Below are 14,206 nucleotides of genomic sequence, written 5' to 3'. Positions count from 1 at the left end.
TTCCAGTTTTGGCTCCCAAAGTGCTTGCAATTTCACAAGATGCTTTGGGTCACTGCCACAAAGTATCTGCACAGCTTGCAAACACTTTGGGTGCTAAGACTGGAAGCTTCTGGGCACTGTGATCTCACATGACTTCAGGCCGTGAGTTCACAGCACTCAGAAGCTTCCAGTCTTGGCGCCCAAAGTTTTTGGAATCTCAGCAGATGCTTTGAGGCAGTGCTTTTGCTTACTCAAAGCCTTCCGTCAGCCTGTAAACATTTGCACAGAGACTGGAAACTAAGGGGCTCCGTGATCTTGCGGCCTGAAGTCATGCAAGATCATGGCACCCAGAAGCTTCCAGTCTTGACACAGGAAGCATTTGCAAGCTGCTCAGACACTGGGTGTAAAATGTTCAGCGAAAGACGAGAGGGAGGCGGCAGGCAGGTTTTCAGAACGTTTATTTGGCTTCAGCTCCGGACAGCTGACAGGCGCGGAAAACCCGCTTTATATAGAGAACTGTCAAACATAACAACCAATCAGGGAACCGTGTTTTCCCGCCGCTCGGGCGGCAGCCAATAGCCTTCCGGCAGTCTGACAGCTCCTGGGGGCTGTGCTTGTTCGGCTGCTTGGGGAATCCGCCAGCTGACCGGCCGGCTGGCTGGAGGACCTGTTTGAGAACCGGCGTTCTGACAGCTTCGGCGGCTGTCAGCTGGATCGGTCTTGGCGCATGCGTGTATGCTCCCGGTAGCCCTTTTGACAGCTGTCACTGTCAATGGCTGCCGGCTGGCTCGTGCACATGCGTGACTTCTTCCGGCAGCCTTTTGACAGCTGTCAACTGTCAACGGCTGCCGGGTTAGGGATTCCCCGTTTGGACTGAAGGCTCCCGGGGTATTGGTATGTAACAGGGTGAGACACAATTGGCTTGCAAATGCTTTTTGTACCAGGATTGAAATGTTTGGCGGGGACACGATGTTGCGTAACTTCAGGTACGCATTCTCTGCAAAAGTGGATGGGTGCCTGAAGTCATGTGAAATCACAGCCCCCAGAACCTTTTACTCTCTGTGGGAAAAGCATTTCCAAGCTGTCTCCTCTCCCTCAAAGGCAAAGAAACCACGGCAGAGGGGAGACAGATCTTTGTAAGATAAGTGAGTCCAACACGGCAGGATGGGAGGGGGAAGCAGTTGTAGAGAGCGGGGGAAGAATAGGATGAATGTTGCAGAGCTTCGTAAGGGTGAACAACTGCCGTGGTGCTGCAACATTCGTTATTTTGGGAGTTTGTAAACACTGTGGGGCTCTTATTGCGTAACTTTGAACGGGCGCTAAGTGAACGTTCATAACTCGGGGATTACCTGTATTGTAGTGTCCATTATTCAGACTTTTTTTGTCTTTCTTGCTAAGTGTTAAGTGGCAGATGCTAGTCTTTGAATTCAAAAGTCCCAACGTGCACGTTTAGCTTCTTCATTTTCTATTACTTTGTTTATTTTGTGGTTGTGCCAGTTATTGCTTGCAGGCAAATGGTATTTCTTGCAGATTTTCCAATTCACCATTGTTGCTACTTTGACATGCAGTTATTTGTAATCACTGTGAGAACTTCTTGCAGTAGCTAACTATCATCATCATTATTATTTTGATTCTACAACTTATAAGATTGTTAGGTTTTCAACTCAACTGTAATGTGTTTCTTAGAAACGCATTGATGGTTTCATTCATTTGCTGCCAATCTTGCCGTAGGGCTATTCTAGGTTGCTCCTTCAGCTTCCTTTCCTTTTTTTTCTTTTAAGATCTTTCCTGAAAATTAAACTGTTATGCAGCACCTTTGAGCTGTTTGAAAAATATCTTGTTGGCACTGCACATATTTTAAAACATACCATGTTCCCCTCAGAAGACTACTTAATTATGTTCTGCAGAACTCAGCTAAGGTTATAATTGTGTACCATGTACCTTGTGAACTCTGTGGAGAATGGAATTAGAAATAGATAGACCTGAAAGTCACTTGGCAAGAAAGCCATAGCCTTAAGATAAAAAGTACATATAGGGATCAAGTGGCAGTTGAGTGTGTAACTGGTGACTTTCACTCTGCCTTGGTTCAGTTAATTGTTCCCTGCCACGATTTGTGAAAGTGCAATAGCAGACTCTTCTGTCACTATAAAACATAATTTTGCAGCAAACTTTTTTTTTAAAATCCAGTGAATTGTAATGAACTTTTAAGACTACAGTATTTTCTTTGAAACAAACCCAGTATAAATTGCTACAGTAGCATTATGGTGATGTTTAATCTTTCAAAGAATGATTGTATTCAAACATACAGTGCATTCAGAAAGTATTCAGACCCCCTTCACTTTTGTCAATTTTGATATGCTGCAGCCTAATTCTACAGTTGTTGAAATTCATTTTTTCCTCATTAATCTACACTCAGTACCCCATAATGACAAAGTAAAAACAGAGTTTTAGAAATATCTGTAAATTTATTAACAAGGAAAAACTGAAATATCACAATGGCATAAGTATTCAGACCCTTTGCACAACACTTGAAATTTAGCTTAGGTGCCTCCCATTTCTCTTGATCATTGCTGACCTGTTTCTACACCTTGATTGGAGTCCACCTGTGGTAAATTAAATTGGACATGATTTGGAAAGGCACACATCTTTCTATAGAAGGCCTCACAGCTGACAATGCATACTGTAACAGAGCAAAAGCCATGAGGTCAAAGGAACTCCTGCAGAGTTCAATGACAGTATTACTGCAAGGCACAGATCTGGGGAAGGCTGCAATAATTTCTGCTGCACTGAAGGTTCCTAAGAGCACAGTAGCCTCCATAATTCTCAAATGGAAGTTTGGCACAACCACAACTCTTCCAAGAGCTAGTCACCCGGTCAAACTGAGCAATTGGAAGAGAAGGGCCTTAGAGAGGTGACCAAGAACCCAGTGGTCAATCTGACTGAACTCCAGAGATCTTGTGTGGAGATGGAACAGAGTTCCAGAAGGACAACCCTCACTGCAGCCCTCCACCGATCTGGGCTTTATGGCAGAATGGGTAAATGGAAGCCTCTCCTCAATGCAAAACACATGAAAGCCTGCTTGGTGTTTGTAAAACAGCACCTGAAGGACTCTCAGACTGTGAGGGACAAGATTGTTGGGGACCCAGATTGTTGGGGGCAATTAAGCTGACTTTGTAATAATGCCGCTTGGGGTGTGTGTGAAAGCCCTAATAAGCAGGCATATACATAGAATGAAGGCTACTGCTAAGCTTGTAAGCCGCCCTGAGTCTTCGGAGAAGGGCGGGATATAAATGGAATTAAAATAAATAAAATAAAATAAGATTCTCTGGTCTGATTAATTTAATTTAATTTAATTTATTAATATTTCTATACCGCCCTTCTCCCGAAGGACTCAGGGCGGTGTACAGGGCAAGAATAAAATACAAAAGTTAAAAGTAATTAAATACATGCCCGTTAAAAGAACAATTAATACATAATAAATAACCCCAATAAAATAATAATAATAACCCCCCCCAACATTCAGTTGTTTGGCCTCAATTCTAAATGTTATGTCTGGAGGAAACTAGGCACTGCTCATCACCTGCCCAATATCAACAGTGAAGCATGGTGGTGGCAGCATCATGCTGTGGGGGTGTTCTTCAGCAGCAAGGACTGGGAGACTGGTCAGGGTTGAGTGAAAGCTGAATGGAGCAAAGTACAGGGATATCCTCAATGAAAACCTGTTCCACAGTGCTCAGGACCTCAGACTGAGTTCAAGGTTCACTTTCCAACATGACAGTGATCCTAAGCCAAGACAACACAGGAGTGGTTTAGGGACAACTCTGTGAATGTCTTAGAGTGGCCCAGCCAAAGCCCTGATTTGAACCCTATTGAACATCTTTGGAAGGACCTGAAAATGACTGTCCACCAACAATCACCATCAAACCTTGAGCTTGAGAAGTTTTGCAAGGAAGAATGGAATAAAATCCCGCAATCCAGGTGTGCAAAGCTTGTCGTGTCTTACCCCAAAAGACTCAAGGCTGTAATTGCTGCCAAAGATGCTTCAACAAAGTACTGGGTGAAGGGTCTGATTACTTATGCCACTGGTATTTCAGGTTTTTTCTTTTTAATAAATTTACAGCCATTTGTAAAATTCTGTTTTTACTTTGTCATTATGAGGTACTGAATGTAGATTAATGAGAAAAAATGAATTTCAACAACTGTAGAATCAGGCTGCACCATAACAAAGTTGACAAAAGTGAAGGAGGTCTGAATATTTTCTGAATGTACTGTAGAACTCCATTTAGCTTAGTCAAAAAATCTTCCTTCTTTTCTTCCTTCCTTTTAGTCTTGTCTAATTTTTATGTGATGATTAGTTATTTTTTAAATGTAGTCTGATGGCCATTTGTCAGTTTTTGTGTAGAGCATATTTGCAACTATTTGATTATCAGGTTTTCTGAGAAATAACAATTTCTACTAATCTGTATCAACTGAATGTTTCTAAATAATCCTGCTTTATTCTTTAAACAAATAAGTCCCTTTTTCTAATTCTAACTCAACAGTTTTATTTCAACAACTCATCAAGAGCATTAGTTGGCAGGCAAGAGATTTAAAAATATATATCTCCGACTGTGCTGTCACCTAGTGTTTGATAGATGAAACTGTTGACTCTCCAACCTATAATTTCTTGGAATAACAACAATTATTCAGTTAGTCTTTGGTACAACATGAAAGAAAGAAAAAAAAACCTATAGATCATGGAGTAACAAAGCATTGTACATGCCAATTAGAATTTTTTCATGTGATGGGTGATGTTAGGCCAAGGAAATTTCACCCAAGGAAATCATCAATCTTTAGAGTGTTGTATGTTAAAGTTGTAAGGAAAGCAGTGCAACACAATGTCTATTCAAATTATTCAGTAAAATTCTTGGGGGAAGGGCCTTTAAGATTTGGAGAGACATGATTTTCTGCAGGTTCTATAATGAGAAGTATAGCATAGCAAAACAGCTGTATGGATGTGGCCATAGTTGAGCTGGATATCTCAAGATATTTTTAGCAACTAGTCCTATAAGCACTGACCAAACATGTTTATTCTAATGGTTTCAGGAAAGTTTAATCTGATACCCACTTGAATCAGTGATACACAGTGCTTTTTTATATATATAAAAAAGGTGCCGGAACTCTCATCTTGTTAATCTTTTATTTATATAATTTTATTTATATATATATTTATATAATTAAAAATTATATATTTACTGATTATCTGGATTTTTGTCACTCAGCTTAGCTGCACAATAACTGGGAAGCGGGATGTATTAAAATACGACACAAATTCCACCCCTTACATTACAACACCAGTACAAAGGGGGGAAGCTTGTATTGTGGCAGTTTTTATTGTATTTTTGCTGTATTCTGGAACTGAGTACTATAGATTATTTTTGAAAACAGGCAAATCCTTGTCTGAAATAATGCTGTTTTTTTATGGATTCATACATTATGCTCAGCCATATTGTTTGACTGCAATAAACCACCATTGACAAGATTCATACACATTGTCCCACAGTCTAAGTCACAGGTCTGCAACTTGCAGCTCCGGAGCCGCATGCGGCTCTTTCAGCTGTCTCCTGCGGCTCCCAGTCTTCTGCTATGTGTAGTCCAAAAAAAAAAAAAGTGGGACTAAAAAAGTTCAACCAATCAATTCAAATATGCAGGGTAGGTGCATATCTCGCCTTGGCTCCACTCTTCAGTCAAACCCTGTTCTGCGCATATACGCGCATGCGCACACATTTTTTGCGGCTCCCAGTCTTCTGCTATGTGTAGTCCAAAAAAAAAAAAGTGGGACTAAAAAAGTTCAACCAATCAATTCAAATATGCAGGGTAGGTGCATATCTCGCCTTGGCTCCACTCTTCAGTCAAACCCTGTTCTGCGCATATACGCGCATGCGCACACATTTTTTGCGGCTCCCAGTTTTTCCTTGTGTGAGGGAACCGGTTCCGAGTGGCTCTTTCACCGTTTCAGGTTGCTGAACCCTGGTTTAGCTATACTATATTTATTCATACTTTATATATACCATAAATTATACATCTAATCTGGATTCGTCAAACATGCTAAAGTGGATCAATCATTTGCTGCTTCAAGTGATGTTTGAATCCAGTCATTGCAAAGCAACATTTATGACATAGTGTATGTCCTAAATAAGTCAGTTTGGGGCATAATCAGGAAACTATGGCCTAATAATATGATGTGTGAACTTATTTAGAATATCCTCCCCTTCTGCTTGCAAGGAAACCCTTTTTTGTCTTGCTTTCTGATGTCTGACGAACCTGCTGATGCGGCTGGGCTGGGCATCGCTGGCGGAGTCCCCCGGGGCCAAAGCCGGAGCGGCTGGTGCTGTGGGAGCTGCGGGGCCCGCTCTTTGCGGGGCGGGCGGCATTGTTGGCAGGGCAGGGGCACGGGGGGTGGCGGCGGTGGGCTGCCCCCCGAGGCTGGAGTCAGCGCCAAAGCAGCTAGTGTTGTGGCAGCCACAGGGCCCGGTCTACATGTCGGGGTGGGCAGTGCTGCCGGGGCAGCTGTGGGCAGGGGTGCGGGGGGTGGCGGCAGTGGGCCGTCCCCCCCAGGCCGGAGTCAGAGAAAGTAGATGCTGTGCTTTCTCCAGATGCTACCTCAAGGTCACCCAGCTGGAAGAAGAAGGGAGCTGCATATCAACCTGTGCTTGGACTGACTATTATGAAAACATCTTGCATGGACTTGATTGGTTACCCTGGGATGGGGAATGAGAGACAGTAAAGGGGGAGAAAGTAGAACTTAGGGATTTTGGTGTGCGATTCTGGCTATGCAATGCTGCAATACACTTGATCTCTAATAAAACCATACCTTACTCAACAAATGGAGCCAAAGATCATTTTTATTTATAGGTTCAAGTTGTGGGAAGTCTGACAGCTATAGTTTTCATCTGTAATATAGTTCAGTATTCTAATTGGAATTGTGGTTATACATGTAAAATTGTTACTTTCTTCAGAATTACAAATACATATATATGTACATTAGATTTCTCCTTTGTCTGTATATTTTCATCATATTTTGATACATTTCAATTGAAAATAATTGTGGGTTGAGGAACTTTGAACTTCTGTGATGATGATTGTACATGTACAAGCAAGAGTCAACATATGCCTGAAAACATCTCAGAACCTTGGAATTCTAATCTAATTGAAAAATAGGTTATAACTAAAAGCTATACATCCAAAATTAGTTAAAATAATGTAGATCACATTTTAAAAATTATTTTCTATTAGCATTTTTATGGCAGGCTTTAAAGGCATGCGACTCTTGAAAAAGAAAGCTTAAACTTGAAATGAAGATAGACACATGGCACATTGAAATACAGGCAAGGAATTTCTTGGAATTCATTTGGAAAAAAATCCATGGAATAAAAAGTATGGCATTTTTATTTATTATTACTTATTAAATTAAGTAAAATTGCCCATCACAATGTCATTATGGAGAGGCAAGAGAAAAAAGCAGAAAAGGAGATTGGAGCAGGTTTGGGGAGTTCTTAAGTGTGATTCAGGATAAAGATAAATCGTTCATCTCCATGTTAAATGCTTGGTCCGTAGTGCAGAATAAAATGTAGGAACAAAAAACAAATGAGTATGTGGGAGCCTCGGCATATGTGAAGCATGCCACATAAATGAGATCACAGAGAAGTACACAATTGGAAAGGAAGTAGAAATTCAACAGTGAGGAAAAGTATAAAAAAGCAGGAAACAGAAGCAAACATGAGCCTGAAATAAAGTTTTAAAAAGCAAAAGACATACTAGATAAGTCAATATAGATGAAGATATGGTATCTTGGCCTCATGACATCTATAAAATTTGCAAGTTTAGACTAATACATTGATTTAGACTCAGTCTGGAAGCCAATTCAGATGGAAAATACCCTTATATTGGGATGATATCAGCCAATCCTTGTTTAAGGAGTTTTAGAAGCTGGTATGTACACATGTCCAAAGCACCTTTTGAACTCTGAAGAGCTGCATAGCCATAGTAGTTTATCCTACTTGTAATCTTTTATTTCTCTTCTAATAGAAACATAAAAGAAAATTAAATGTACAGGAATCCTTTTGGCCCAAGGACATCTTAACACTGTAAGTGGAATTGTGGATATCCCTGATAAACAAAAAATATATAAAAGTACATTGAATTGAAGACAAGCAGAATGTAATACATAAAATAATACACAGTTTTTGCTGTTTTGTGCTTTTATGTATTAATATAGCAATTAATTAAATAATTCACTGTAGAAACATTAGTAACTGATTAATTATCTGAATCAGTTTCTGCTGTTTCTGCCAGTTGGAAGCTAAGGGAATAAAAACTGGAATATCTGGAGGACACTATATTGAGAAAGACTGTCCTAGCCCCATTAACTGATATAGTGCTTTAGAGCAGGGCTTTTCAACCTTTTCACCCATTGTACCACTTTTAGGATATGGCAATATCCGAGTACCAGCAATCGCCTAGCAAGGTGTCAAAAACTTGACGAAAAAAAAGGAGAAAAGTGATAAAGTACAGGTAGTCCTTGAATTATTGTTTGAAGTTACAACAGCACTGAAAAAGTGACTTATGACCATTTTTCACACTTATGACTGTTGCAGCATCCCCAGGATCTTGTGATTTACATTCAGATGCTTGACAACTGATTCATATTTATGACGGTCACAGTGTCCCAGGATCACGTGATTCCCTTGTGTGACCTTCTGACAAGTAAAGTCAATGGGGGAAGCCAGATTCACTTAACGGTGTTACTAATTTAACAACTGCAGTGATTCATAAAATGGGAAAAAACTTAACAAATTTCTGACTTAGCAACATAAATTTTGGGCTTAATTGTTGTAGGTTGAGGACTATCTGTACACTCATTCACCACATTTTTAATGGGAAATTTGTGCCTGTTTCTCTGACATTAATCTTTGCACAGTTCTATCCCCTTTTCTCTTGGTTGACTCAAAGAAGCTGATAGGTGTTTGTAGGGGCTTTGGAGGGGGGGATGCGGCTTCTGCACTTGAAGTGGGGGCATGGGGGCGTGTTTGGCTATTCCCCAACGATTCCCCAACTTTAAAACAGCTCTTGGGTGGCAACAGTTAACCCAGCATGAGGGGCTCAGGATAAAGAGATGCCGGCAATGCTAACTCCCCAAAATGAGGGGCTCAGAGGCAGCTACAAGCAGGGGAAGTGGGGGGGGCAAAGAAAGGAAAACAAACCTGTCCACGGAGGACAGATCCCCATCATCCCTGGCCTGGCAGGGGTCTTCCTGCCCCACTGTTGCAGACAAAGGGAGGCTCCAATGAGAAGGAGGAAGAAGAGGGTTTAACAAGTTTAGCAACCGGAGTGGGGATCCCACCAAAAAAATGTGCTTCGTGGGTAACCACCCAGCACAACAGAAGTGACCAAAACCTTCTGCAACCACTCAGCAGTCGGTGGGGGGGTAATAAAAACCAAACAACCCACCCCCCTGCCAATTCTCAACAGAAATGCTCACGACAACGAAAACCTCAGAGGAGGAAAAGCACAGGCAGGCCGGTGTCTTGCTTGGCTGATGGCTTGGGTTGGGGGAAAGGCGGCAGCTTCATACCTCCCCCAAATGCTGCCCTCTCACGAAAGCAGGATGAAAACTCCAAAAAACCACCAGGAAAAATGGTTAAAACAGAAGAGTGTTTCTTCTGAACAAGAAAAAAAATCACATCTGAATGGGGGTGGAGTGGGAGATTTTTATTTTTTGCCTCATTTTGCTGTTTTAAAAAGACCCCCCCCCCCAAACACCAGAAGCCGCACGGCATCACTATTCACCTGCTGCACCTCCCACAGACTGGCGCTGATCCTGGTGCTTCCGCTGAGCCCTGCAGCTCCAGCCATCTCTCGCTCAGGCTTGTGTGGTCCTGCCGCCAGTTCAGCTCATTCCCCTCCCCCACTACCAATTGTCTAGGATGGTTGCATACCACCTGCCAGGTGCCAATGTACCACAGGTAGTACCCATACCACTGGTTGAAAATCCCTGCTTTAGATCAGGGGTATCAAAACTCGCAATGTCACGTGATATGTCGTGACATATCACACTTTTTTGCCATTGCTGGCAATGGAGTGGGTGTGGTTTTGCTATGATGCATCCGGCCGGCAGTTTGACACCCCTGCTTTAGAGTTTCTAATTATCTTTTTAATTTTTTTTCCAAAGAGCTGCATCACCAAAAACTAGAAATATTCTTACATCAAATCTGAACCTGCCAAGTGAAACAGTGATTAGTAAAGCAAAAATATTGCGGAGGACTTTCTTAAAGGGTGTGAGGATTCTGTTAGAACTGGAGTTTTATAAGTAAAACTTGAAATAAGTGAATGCATTCTTCTGCCTCTATTCAGGTTTAGATTCATAGCTTTAGATGTCCTTGGTGGGTCCTTATTGGTTGCAGGAAAATTAATGGAGTGGTGTTACAAATCACAGTCTACTGTCACATTTGATTCTCCGTGGGATTGATGGCTGTTGAAGTAGTTGCAAGTTAAATTGCAAGTTAAATGCCTTACGTTTTATTAGAGATACATTTATTCTAAGCATTTACACTGTTTTAGGCACTAAATAATTCTACTGACAGTGAATTTTAGTGTAATAGAAACTCTTAGAATACTTTTATAGAGATTAGATTCTTTACAGAAAATAGCACTGGACCTTGAAATGCCTCTTTAGTTCCACTAGCCCACAAATATACCATGGCAGCTGAATAGATAATAATAAAATCTAGTTAAAATGGTAGCATGTGTCCAAGTTCACAAAGATAATTCTAGTCCAGAGCAATAGAAAAACCTTGTTACCTTTCCAGATCTTTGGATTTATTTCTGTTACTGTGTCTAAATTTTTGAAGCTCTGAATTGATTTGAACCAATTCTGAATGTCAAATTCATTTCACAAATTGAATAGACAGTTTTATTAGATCCATTTAATCAAATATGTCCAAATCAATTTTGTCCAATTCAGGCACTTTTGACAAGTGGGCATGTATGTATGTATTTTAATCATTGTATTTGGTACACACTGAATCTGATATGAATGAAAGATTTGGTTCAAACCAGTTTGGATGTTCAAATTTAATAGGCTTATTTTCATTTAAATTGAATAGGGTTAGGTCTTCCATTCTACAGATGTCCAAACCACTACTCTTCCCTTTTGAAGGTTAGTCTAATTTAACCACCCAAATAGTTCAAGTTAAAAGAATTATGGAAGTAATGCCATATTAACAATTGTGTTAATAGGGAAAGGGCAGTTGAAAATTAAACCAATTTAATTGGTTTGTTGTTGGAGTTTGATGGCTTTCAGAATGCAAAAAGTACGGTAATCTGATTTCAACAATTATTACTACCTAGTGTCCTTAGTCTACTAAAATCACAGATATGGGCTCAAATACATTATTACAATTTTGATTTTTCTTCCCTCTTTTTGTAACTTCTTGCTGCATTAATAACTCTGAAGAACTCAAAAGTATGCACTATTTTGGTGGCTCTTAATACAGATATCGCTGTAATGAAGAATTTGGTGGGGGGAGTCTTTTGGAGCAACTTGGCTATCACTTTTTAATGTAAGAGATGCTAATGACTAATAAATCATCAAAAATACGGCAGTTCTGATTTTTGTGTAGCAGTAGCTATGACTGAGCACTTAATTGCACTCAATGAGTCTGAAATCTTAGAAACCCAACTAGCTCAATCTGCCCCATCTGGGAATGTTTTCCTGAGAAGTCAGGCTCCTTTTCAGATAGCAGCCAACATAATGTTGCGTGTCTTAATTACTGAGTTCTCTGGACTACATTGGGATGCAATTAAATCATTAATGTCTCACCTGCTGGTCTCTCTTTGCAGTACCACATTAAAATCTAATGGAAGTTGTCTGTAGAACAGGCTGCCTCAAGTAATCTGCTAGGCAGTTAATCTAATTAGAGGATGGGATTGCTTGGAGTCATTACGAACTGCTAAACCCCATGATACAAACAACCTTATCTAACTAGTTGGGGGAAAACTGTTCTACCAAACAGTGATGACCCAAAGATATATGTTCTGTTACCTTAACTGAATATTTTTCACATTGCAAAGCTGGTCTAGGTTTAATTTTACAGCAAGGAAAAGTTTATTTAGCACTTAATCATTGACAATTTTAGTGGCTTGTTAGTAATCAATTTATTAAGGCCTCATAAACATGTGGTCTCTGTTTATCTTGCTTGCTAATAAATCTAACTTATACATCGTTATTTTTTAAAGATATTTTAAAGTAAATCTTTCTAGCCAAGATTTAAAGTTAAGGATCAGGACTAGACCTAAGCAAGACTGAAAGTTGATGCTGATTGAGAACAATATCTGAGCATAACAAAACAGCATTTCTTGTTTTCTCATCTGCTGTGACCAGTAAATCCACAACTTCAATTTTGTGTTTATGTGTATGTCAATTTTTTGTGTGAGTGGTAATTAATAACAGTCTTACAACTTCCTTTTAATGCTGTTTTGGACACTGCCAGACATCTTGTTTTAACTAGGAATAGTTTGTTCTGAATGAGTGCTATTGATGCATTCAGAATATTTTAAGTGATACAATTTTTAAACATCTAAGAAAGGACAGACAGACAAGCTTCTTCCTCTCTTCTGCAGATAATCTAATATACTTGTTAAGTTTCTGCTCTAAATTCCTTTTGTCTCAGCAGTTGGACTAATAGAAAACCTTATGTTAGTAGATGTATTTGGACAATTTCCCTTTCTAATTCCTCATCAAGTTCAGAACCAATTATATATTTACTTGATTTATCAAAACACTCAGCAGGGCATCCAAGATAATACATAATGTAGGACAACTTCTTAATAATTTAATAATTATTAAATTATTTTTGTTAATTTATTTATATATTTATTATATAAATATAATAAATATATACTAATTTATTGTATATTTATTATTATTATTTAATAATTTAATATCAGCCCTAGCCTCAAGTACACTAGACAGGAAACACAACACAATGAGTTAAATTTACTTTATTGTAGGGCTACATTAGGGACACGGTGGCTGAGTGGGTTAGGACACTGAGCTTGTTGATCAGAAGGTCGGCAGTTTGGCGGGTCGAATCCCGAGTGCCGTGTAACAGAGTGAGCACCTGCCAGCTTCTGCCAACCCAGCAGTTCAAAAGCACGTAAAAAATTCAAGTAGAAAAATAGGGACCACTATGGTGGGAAGGTAACAGACACCTTTGGCGTCTAGTCATGCCAGCCACATGACCACGGAGACGTCCTCGGACAAGTGCTGGCTCTTCGGCTTTGAAACGGAGATGAGCACCAGCCCCTAGAGTCGGAAACAACTAGCACGCACGTGCGGAGGAACCTTTACCTTTAGGGCTACATTATTAGAATCTTGGCAGTCTGAAGGTACAGACATACCACCATACCACTTCTAACCATCTAATCAATTAGGGTGGGTCATTCCTAAGTTTCTTTTCTGACTAGTCCTTGGATTCTCTCTTTTTTGATTGTTTCCTAGGCAGATCTCTTTTCCTTCTCCCCCGAGTTCATCCATACATTTCATCACAGTGGAGCCTACAAACTGGCATTTATCATCCTTTCTGGTTTCTTCCTGGGATATTGTTTCAGCTTGTCGCTATCTGATACAAAGCTCGGCAGGGATTAACATAGGGATGAACCCACTTTAGAGTCCTCTAAAATCTGGAATTTACCTTTATATCAATAAGTACCACCTATTTTAAAATTTTGCACCTGAAAACTATAATCGTTCTGTAATTTGAATCAAATGTCTTAACATAATATACAAGGAAGAAAAGATGCAACTGTGGTAGAGAGATTAAAAACTTTTCTCTAATGATGTGGCACTGCACTTTTGTTGCCTGCACAGTCCACTCTCCGCAGTGAGATCAATTTTCTATAATTTTCCTCAAAGAGCAGAAGTCACTTTACAGGGTTACTATTGGAGGAGAATGATACAGCTTTTGTTTTTAATAGAGTTCTGACTGAAGAAGGGTAGAATATTTCAATAGTAGTTAATTAGATATCTAATATCAGTACTCTGAATTAAAAGATCAGAAATGAGGGAAATAATTTCCTTTGCTGGAGTAATCCTCAGGAAATTCTAACTCATTTCTTTTTCCCAAATAATTGAATTGAATTTAGAATATGATATCTGCCAATACTGTAGCAGAAAGGCACATTTCCA

At 39.8% G+C, this 14,206-nt stretch overlaps 1 protein-coding gene across 5 annotated transcripts in view; it reads left to right on the top strand.

Moving 5' to 3' along the window:
* Positions 1-14,206, top strand: part of LRIG3 (leucine rich repeats and immunoglobulin like domains 3) — an 85,749-nt gene that overhangs the window by 38,098 nt on the left and 33,445 nt on the right. The window contains exon 2 of one of the 5 annotated variants that reach the window (XM_083365240.1): positions 8,047-8,105. The exons of the other annotated variants lie outside the window; for them this stretch is intronic. The gene's annotated coding sequence lies outside the window, so the exon portion shown is untranslated. The remainder of the gene's footprint in view (positions 1-8,046; positions 8,106-14,206) is intronic. 5 annotated transcript variants of the gene reach the window in all.

The sequence above is a fragment of the Vipera ursinii genome (assembly GCF_947247035.1).
Source record: "Vipera ursinii genome assembly, chromosome: 6".
NCBI lineage: Eukaryota > Metazoa > Chordata > Lepidosauria > Squamata > Viperidae > Vipera > Vipera ursinii.
Note: the sequence above shows the minus strand (reverse complement) of the source record. Positions and strands in the feature narration are given on the sequence as shown.